The sequence below is a fragment of the Mesocricetus auratus genome, unplaced genomic scaffold, assembly GCF_017639785.1.
Source record: "Mesocricetus auratus isolate SY011 unplaced genomic scaffold, BCM_Maur_2.0 contig_11425_pilon_obj, whole genome shotgun sequence".
NCBI lineage: Eukaryota > Metazoa > Chordata > Mammalia > Rodentia > Cricetidae > Mesocricetus > Mesocricetus auratus.
Window position 1 is genome coordinate 30,908 of NW_024431737.1, and position 8,632 is coordinate 39,539.

Below are 8,632 nucleotides of genomic sequence, written 5' to 3' on the forward strand. Positions count from 1 at the left end.
CTCAGAGATAAGCTGTTAGAAGTACCACAAGACACAAAGCTATCATCCATAACATGTATGCAGAGGAGCTGGTGCAGACCTACAGATGCCCTGTGCTTGCCAATTCATTCTCTGTGAATTCATATATGAGCTCTGCTTAGTATATTTGCTGTGTGATATACTCCTGGTGTCCTTCATTCTCTCTGACTCCTACAATCCTTCCTCCACCTCTTCCATGTGTTCTTTGAGCTCCAGTGGGAAAGACCCAATGGAGACCTCTTTCAACCTTGTTTAGCTGTGTGTTCTGCATCTATACTCATTTGCTGCTGGAGGAAGTCTCTCTGATGAAGACTGGACAAGGCACAATTCTATGATTAGAATAGAATATCAATAGGAGTAATTTCCTTTGTTTTTTGTTTCTTTGTTTTTTGTTGTTGTTGTTGGCCAGTCATGTTTGCTTCTACCCTATGTCTCAGGGCTATCTAGTCTCCAGGTTCTGGCCATCTAGGCAATATATGGCACAGACTCCCTCTTGTTAAACCAAACATTTGTCTGCGAAACCCACGAATTCTGCATCACCATTGTTCCAGCACATCTTACAGGCAGGATAGATTATAGGTTAAGGGTTTTATGGCTGGGTCTGTGCTTCTGTAGCCCACAGAGTTCCTTCTCACCAACAAGTACAGTACATAGGTGTACAGACTTTATGCAGGCACAGCATAAGTTCTAAAAGCTGTGTGGATGCTGTCCTCAGCAATAGGGCCCCACTTACAGTTTTCAGAGAACTTCTTTCTATTGTGGAAGCAGCCTGGGTGTTTTAGGTATCTCCCTGGGACCGCCTCAACTTACAACTCAAACAAACATAATTCAGTCATACAATTGTAACCTTGCCAGCTTCAAAAGATGGCCAGTTCAGACTCTGTCATAGCATTCATTAGTTGTCCCTATTTATTTATCTAATGTGGTTATATATTATTTAAGATTTATTAAACCTTGCCTGAGGATTCAGAAAACAAAGTCAGCCACAAGCCATAGAAGCCAGTCACACACCTTTAATCCTAGCAGCCAGAAGCTAGGAGATGTGGTATGCATGGGCTCGTGGTACAGAGGTAAATGGATCTTTGAGTCTAAGGCCACACAGATCTACACAAGACTGATCCAGTCCTAAAGAGTAACAGCTCTCAAAATGATGATCTCAGTACTTGGGATCACACACCTTTAATTATAGCATTAAGGAGTTATATAAGACAGGAGCATGGTCTCAGCAGTGAGCTTTCATTTTCCAGCCACACTGAAGATAGGAGGTATTCATTCTCTAGTCATGTTGAGAATAGGAATGCCCCATCCCTTTTAGAGGTAAGAGAAGAGCTCTCTGGTAACTTGGCTGCTTTGCTTCCCTTAATTCAAATTGAACTTTAATATCTGGGCCTTTATTATTCGTGTTCCAGTCTAATGATATGACTTTGTGAGATTTCCCATTTCCATGTTAGATTGTCTATTGGTATTGCTACTGCTCAGATCTTCTTAAGTCAGAGACACTGCTGCATTATTATAGCCGATACTCCCTTCTTATACTTTGGGAAAACAAGGTATCTATTACTGTAGCTCTGTAGTACAACTTGAAATCAGAAATGGTGAGACCTCTAGAAGTTCTTTTATTATTCAGGATTTAGTAATCCTGTGTAATGAGCATTCTTCCCACCAGCCTGGTCCCAGCGCCGCATCAGTCCCAAATGAACATGCAGAATGGTATATTAATTATGAAGCTGTTGGCTGTTTTCTATGTTTTTTTATTGGCTAGCTCTGACTCAATTATTAACCCATAAATGCTAATCTGAGTATTTCCACCTGGTCTCTTACTGGAGAAAGGGTCTGGACCTCTTACTCCTCTCATGTCCTACATGGTGACTCTCTATTCTTGATTATATTTCTTGATTATATTCTGGCCAAGAATCCTCCTCAACTCATAGTCCCACCTATCTTGCTTCCCTATTGGCCAACAGTGCTTTATTTATCAACCAATAAGACAAACATATACACAGAAGGACTTCCCCTGTCATCTCTTCTTGTCTGTCTAAATGAAAAGAAGTGTTTTAACTTTAACATAGTAATATATATAACAAAACAGTTATCAAGTAAGAAACATAGTTAATAGTTTGTTAACATTTGGCAAAATTTATAGAATATATTCCATCATCTATCCTATCTTTGTGAGTCTAAAGTCTTATATGCAACTTATCTTTAATCCTAACTAAGTAAATATACAAGCATAATATTTTCTGATTCCAAATGTCTTAGTTAGGTTTTCTATTGCTGCAATGAAACACAATGACAAAAGTAACTTGGGTAGGACAGAGTTTATTTCAGTTCATGCTTCCTTATCACTGTTTGTTGTTGAAGGAACTCAGGGCAGGATTTCAAACAGTGCAGAAACCTGGAGGCAGGAGCTAATGCAGATGCATAGAGGGGTACTGCTGACTTGCTTGCTCCTCACAGTTTTCTTGACCTGCTTTCTTACACAACCCAGGACCTCCTTCAGCCCATGGATGGCACCATCCACAATGTCCTGCATGATCCCACATCAACCACTAACTAAAAACTGCCTAACAGGCCAGCTAGAACCTGATCTTATGGAGGAATTTTCTTGGAGTTCCCTCCTGTTAAATGCCTTTAACCTGTTGAAAATAACATAAAACTGTCTGGCATACCACATGAAATTGCAAATTTTCCTTTCAAGGTGTGCAGATTTGGGTTTGAATCTTGAATCTGTAGATTGCTTTTGGTAGGATGGTCATCTTACTCTGAAATCATTCCAATGCATGAGCATGGGAGATCTTTCATCTTCTCATATCTTTTTTATTTTTTCCCTTCAAAGACTTAAAGTTTTATCATACAAGCCTTTCTATCACTTGACAAACAGTACCCCAAGATATTATATATTTGTGGAGGCTATTGTGAAAGGTGTTTCCCTGATTTCTTCTTCTCTCTGTCATTTGTATAGGAAGGCAGCTGATTTTTGTAAGTTAATTTTGTGTACAGCTACTTTTCTGGAGGTGTTTATCAGCTGTGAGAGTTCTCCAGGGTTTTTCACGGTTACCTTTGTATAATATCACATAAATTTAAAATAGAAATATTTTGACTTTTCCCTTCCCAATGCTAATCTCCTTCATCTCCTTCAGGAGTCTTATTGCTTTGGCTGTGACTTCAAGTACCATACTGTATAGCCGTGGAAAGAGTGGGCAGCCTTTTATTTGTCCCTGATTTTAGGGGAATGTTTTTGAGTTTATCTCTATTTAAGTTCATATTGTCTATGGGCCTGCTGTAAACACCTTTTATTATGTTTAGGCATATGCATTATATCTCAAATCAGTCTAGCATTTTAATCATGAAGGGATCTTGGATTTTATCAAAGGCGATTTCTGCATCTAACACAAAGATCATGTATTTTTTCTTTCAGTTTGTTTATATGATGGATTACATTGATTGATTCTAGTACAATGAACAACCCTTGTTTCTCTGGGATGATTTTGTTTGATGATTTCTTTATGTGTTCTTGGATTCTGTTTGCAAGCATATTATTTAGTATTTTCTATCTATGTTCATATGGAAAATTGGTCTTTAATTTTCTTTCTTTGTTGTGCCATTGTGTAGTTTGAATATCATGATTATCTTTGGCCTATTAGAATAAATTAGACAATTGTTATTCTCCATTTTTGTCCTGACCCACAGGATATTCAACGTGGGTTTGGTGGACACCTAGGAGAAAGATGGAGGACAGGGGACACAGGAATGGATGCCAAGACAGGATTCTGATCAAGGCGACAACTTTATTTCATCACAAAGGGATTTATATAGGAGAACTGAGGAGGGAAAGGGGGAAGGTGTACTAGCAGCTGCAGGGGCAAGAGGTTACTGGGAGAGGCGGTCTGCTGCATTGCCTGGCTACCTAATCTACAGGGCAAGAGTTCTGGGGTAGGAATTCCTATATTGCTTGCTAACCTGACAGCAGGATCCGATCCTATCTATTACAATTTACTACTGCTCAGGCCTATCTTCTGAGGACCTTGTAGTTTTTCCAATTAAGCTAATCTTTAACTGACTGGTAAACCCCAGGCTTGTTACTTGGAGTTTGCTTTATGTCAGAAGGGGTGGCAGGGTGGTCTTAGTGTCATGTCTTCTCTATGAGTACGTGATACAGCCTAGCTGACTGTCAGCTGGAGGTCCCTGACATCTCCCCTTTCTGGTTAAACAGAAATTTAGGTGCAGCCTGAGTATGAGTTACCCGAGAACCACAGTGATGATGGAACCTGTCTTAGGATCGATCTGAGAGGCTTCACCCCTTACCTGTCATCGGATTACTTTGCCAGCCTTCAAAGTTCCTGACTTAGGGGGGGGAAGCATCAGAGGGGAGCCCGTCCGAGGTCAACCATCAATAGTGGTGGTTATTTATTTTGTGGGTAAAGGGGCCTTCCAAGGCCCCCGGCTGGGGCTGCAAAGGGGGGTCACGAGCAGATTATATGCCCCAGGGGAGTTTGTCTCCTTCTGTTATGTGGAGACTGGGAACATCAGGCGAAGTTCGCCTTCCTCCTTGCCATTATTATCGTCAGCTTTCTGATAAGGACCACTCTACTTCATAGCCATCCTCTGATAGTGAATCTGGATTGGCCTTGCCACATGATTATCTATTTGCTGCTTAATAAAGTCTGTCAGACGCCTAAGGGTATAACGATATTCAGTGCTATATAGGGAAAACAATATATTTATTTACCAAAGAGAGAGAGAGAGAATCGCACAGACCAGGAGTTAGAAGTGTGGCTGGCTTCCAGGAGAAAAAAGGGAAGCCCCTTTTCCTTTCACTTCCTTTTCTCTCTACCTTGACCCCGCCCTGATGTGCAGATAGCTTTGTGGGGTTCACTCCTACATAAGGGCACATGGGCCAAAAGAAATAAGCAATAAAAGCCTAAAAGGGGGCCCAAAATATTGGGCAATAATGTAGATAGCCTGGGAGAAGTAGAAAACCAATTATTATACCTACTCTTCTGTTGCTCCCTCTCTCTTTCTTTTCTCTATACCCTCTCTGTTTTTCTTCATACTATCTTTGACTCTCCCTGTTTTGTTAACATAGAAACAGCATTCTTTAAGAGCTGCACAGATTCCTCCTTGTTTGAGAGCCCCAAAAGCACATCTTGCTTAGAATAATAGTTAAGGCGGGGAACTAATTTAACTAAAATGTAAAACATAGGGGCAGGTAGTAAGGCCATCCTTGACAGGCCTACCATTCTCAGGGATCAGATAAGAGGAGGAGTTCGTATACTAGAAGAGAGTGAGGTTGCAGAGGTGAGGATGGGTTGAGGAAATTTGGAAACTGGGCAGGGGAGGGGGCTGTGCAGTCAGGAACACTGGTTCAGGATGTTTCACTGGGGCTTGTTTGGACAGCTTTCCACAGTTTCAGGTCTGGTTTTTTCTTCACTGCATGCATCCCACCAAGTTTTTGGCAGCCACAAAGCTTTTTTATTTTCCTGTAAGAAAACACAAACATTCCCTCCACCCCAAATTGGGTCTTTTTCACTGTCTAGTGTATGGATGTTTTATCTGACCAGAGCAAAGTCACTTGAGTTCCATCATACCAGAATCTGTCTGTAGCAGATTGTTTTACTGGCATCCACCTTTTAAAAGTTTAAAATGAAGAGTGCATGATTTAATACATCATGTGGAGACAAAGGTGATTTTATAGTCATTTTTGTAGGCAGCATATGACTAAAGTTCATTGTGGAGTATGTCTGAATTGCTACTCCCATGCCTGCAGAGCCAGTGGCTAAGGCCATGGATACTCCAAGTCCCACTAATGGGATGAATTAGATGGCTCTCTTATGTCTAGGAATAAGATAATCCATGGGCTCACTTCCTGGAATAAACTAACTCCACATCTGGGAGAAGTGTGGCTAATACACATAACCCTGTCCAATTTGTAGACAACATGGAATAAGCCATTTCATTTTCACATGTAAAAACTTACCAGGTGGGGATTGGTGACATTGCTATTACTCCCCCTTTTTAGTTTAGAGATTGTATTTTTAAGGAGCTATGAGCATACTCTACAATTCCTTGAGGATTGTAAGGAATACCTGTTGATTAATTTTCTATTGAGTACAAAATAGCTGAATGTCTTATTAGAATATCCAGACTTATTGTGTATTTTTTATCAACTTTGGAACTCCCATGTAAGCAAAACATTTTAAACAGTGACTTATCATATGCTTGATAACTTTTTCAGTTTGTGTGGTCGCCATCAAAAAACCTGAATACCATGTGTACATATTATAACTTGTCAAATTCTGTAACATAAATGTATAAATTTATTGCATAAATGATTAGGAAGTTGGCCTCTAGGGTTCAGTCTTAAATTAGTTACAGATAAATATTGTGGGCACATCTCATTGTTTGACAATTTTGAAAAGTAGTCTCTCTGGTTAAACCAAATTGCTTTCCTAGACTTTTGTTATTTTGATGATGAAAATTAATGAGACTGAAGAGCTCTCTCCACCAGAGTCAAAGCGACCAACTTTGTTAATCTGTTTGCTGACTCATTTCCCTTAGCCAATGGGCTGGGAAGGTTTGAATGAGCTCTTACATTACCCACAAAACATGGCAATTGCATTTTGATTTTGTTTAAATAATATTTTAACCTGATCATTGTTACTTTCAATGTACTGAACCATCTTTATTATTTGAGGAGCTTTAAAAACATAATGATTGTCACTTTACAATTAAGTGAATTATTTACTAGAAGTTGAAAAACCATTGTAACAGCTCATAACTCGACTATCTGAGCTGAAGACAGAGATGTTTTCTCCACATATTTCTTACCATCTATACCATAATTTTTTCATCCATTAGAATAACCATTAGTAAAAACTAGCACAACATTTTTTACAGGTCTATGCTTTACTATTTTGGAGAACATAAAGGATGTATTAGCTCAAACTGTAACAGCCTATGAGCTGTAAACTGATTATCAATTCTCCCTGAAAATTGAGCAAAGCAGTTGTCCACAAATCACTGTTCTGAAACAATCAGCTTGTTACTTGGTATATGTAACATGTATTGAGGGATCAAAAAATAAAATTAAAAGTTTAAAAACTTGAGCCCTAAATCTATACAGAGAGAGGCAACTTCTTGATGGCAAAGGAAGATTTAACCCCTTAAATCAGGGGTGCCTGAGCCCCTGCTCTCAGAGAAGGGGAGGAAGCTGTCCACCACTCCTGTTAACATTCCTTTGCTAATTGTAGATCACAAAGGTCCTCTGCCAGTTGTAAAGATTCTCTGGCCTATGGACTAACTGACAGACCCTGGTAACCTCAATAACTCTGTAAGTCTTATCTTATCTTACTCAGATACATCTAGCCCAAAACATATAGTTACTGTTTTACTCCAGATTTTGTATGACCCTAAGTAACCATGGAAACTGAAACTTGTGCCCTTTTTTTAGACACCCCCCCTCATTATTTTTTCCTGGTGGACATCTCATCTCCTCCGTCATGGAAAGAAATCCAATCTGACCAGCCTGGATTAAAGAAACCTTTTTCCTTTGCATTAGAAGTATCAACTCCTTGAGTTAGTCTCTGGGAATCCACAAACCTGGCACAACATTATTATACTTTGTTCTCTGTCAAAATATCTCCCAGATTCCATATGCTATTTCAGCACCCTACAGGCTACTGCTTAAATATAACACTTTGGCTGGGGAAACAGCATAAGCTTCCCATGGTTTTGTATTGTTAATATAACATCTGCTGATGCCAGACTATACTTCCTAACACTAAGCCTTGTTACCTTCTTTAGTCAACCGTCCAGGTGAATTGGAATCACTGTTTTCTTTTAGAATCTCATTTAAGTGTTTTTTTTTTTAGATTTTTTTAATTGTATAGGCCTTTCTTTTTCTTTAATTTTAAATTGCTTGTTTTACATGTCAATCCCAGTTCCCTCTCCCTCCCCTCCTCCCTCACTCCCCTTCCCCCCACCCTCCCACCCTATTGCCAAATCCTTCCACATAGGGGATATCTAGAGTCTGTCATTTCACTCTGGGTAGGGCCCAGGCACTCCCCTAAGAGTCCAGGCTGAGAGAGCATCCCTCTTTGTGCTATAGGCACATGATGACTGTTTGTATTCCAGGGATAAACACTGATCCACAGCTCAGGGCCCCATAGGTTGCCCAGGCCTTCTCGCTGACACATTTGGGGGGTCCAGATCAGTCCCATGCTGGCCTCCCCACTGTCGGTCTGGGGTCCAAGAGCTCTCCCCTCTTCAGATCAGCTGTCTCTGCTGGTTTTGCCAGCCTATTCTTTGCCAATTTGCTCATCACTCCTCTCTCTCTGTCACTGGGTTCCTTGGGTTCAGTTCAGTGATTAATTGTGTGTTTGCCTCTCCTTCCATCAGTCACAGGATGAGATACCATCTTACTCCTGTCAGAATGGCTAAAATCAAAAACACCGAAGACAATTTATTCTGGAGAGGATTTGGAGAGAGGGGAACACTACTCCACTGATGGTGGGAGTGCCGACTCATACAGCCTCTTTGGAAATCAGTATGGAGATTCCTCAGGAAAATGGGAATTAATCTACCACTAGACCCAGCAATTCCACTCTTAGGCATA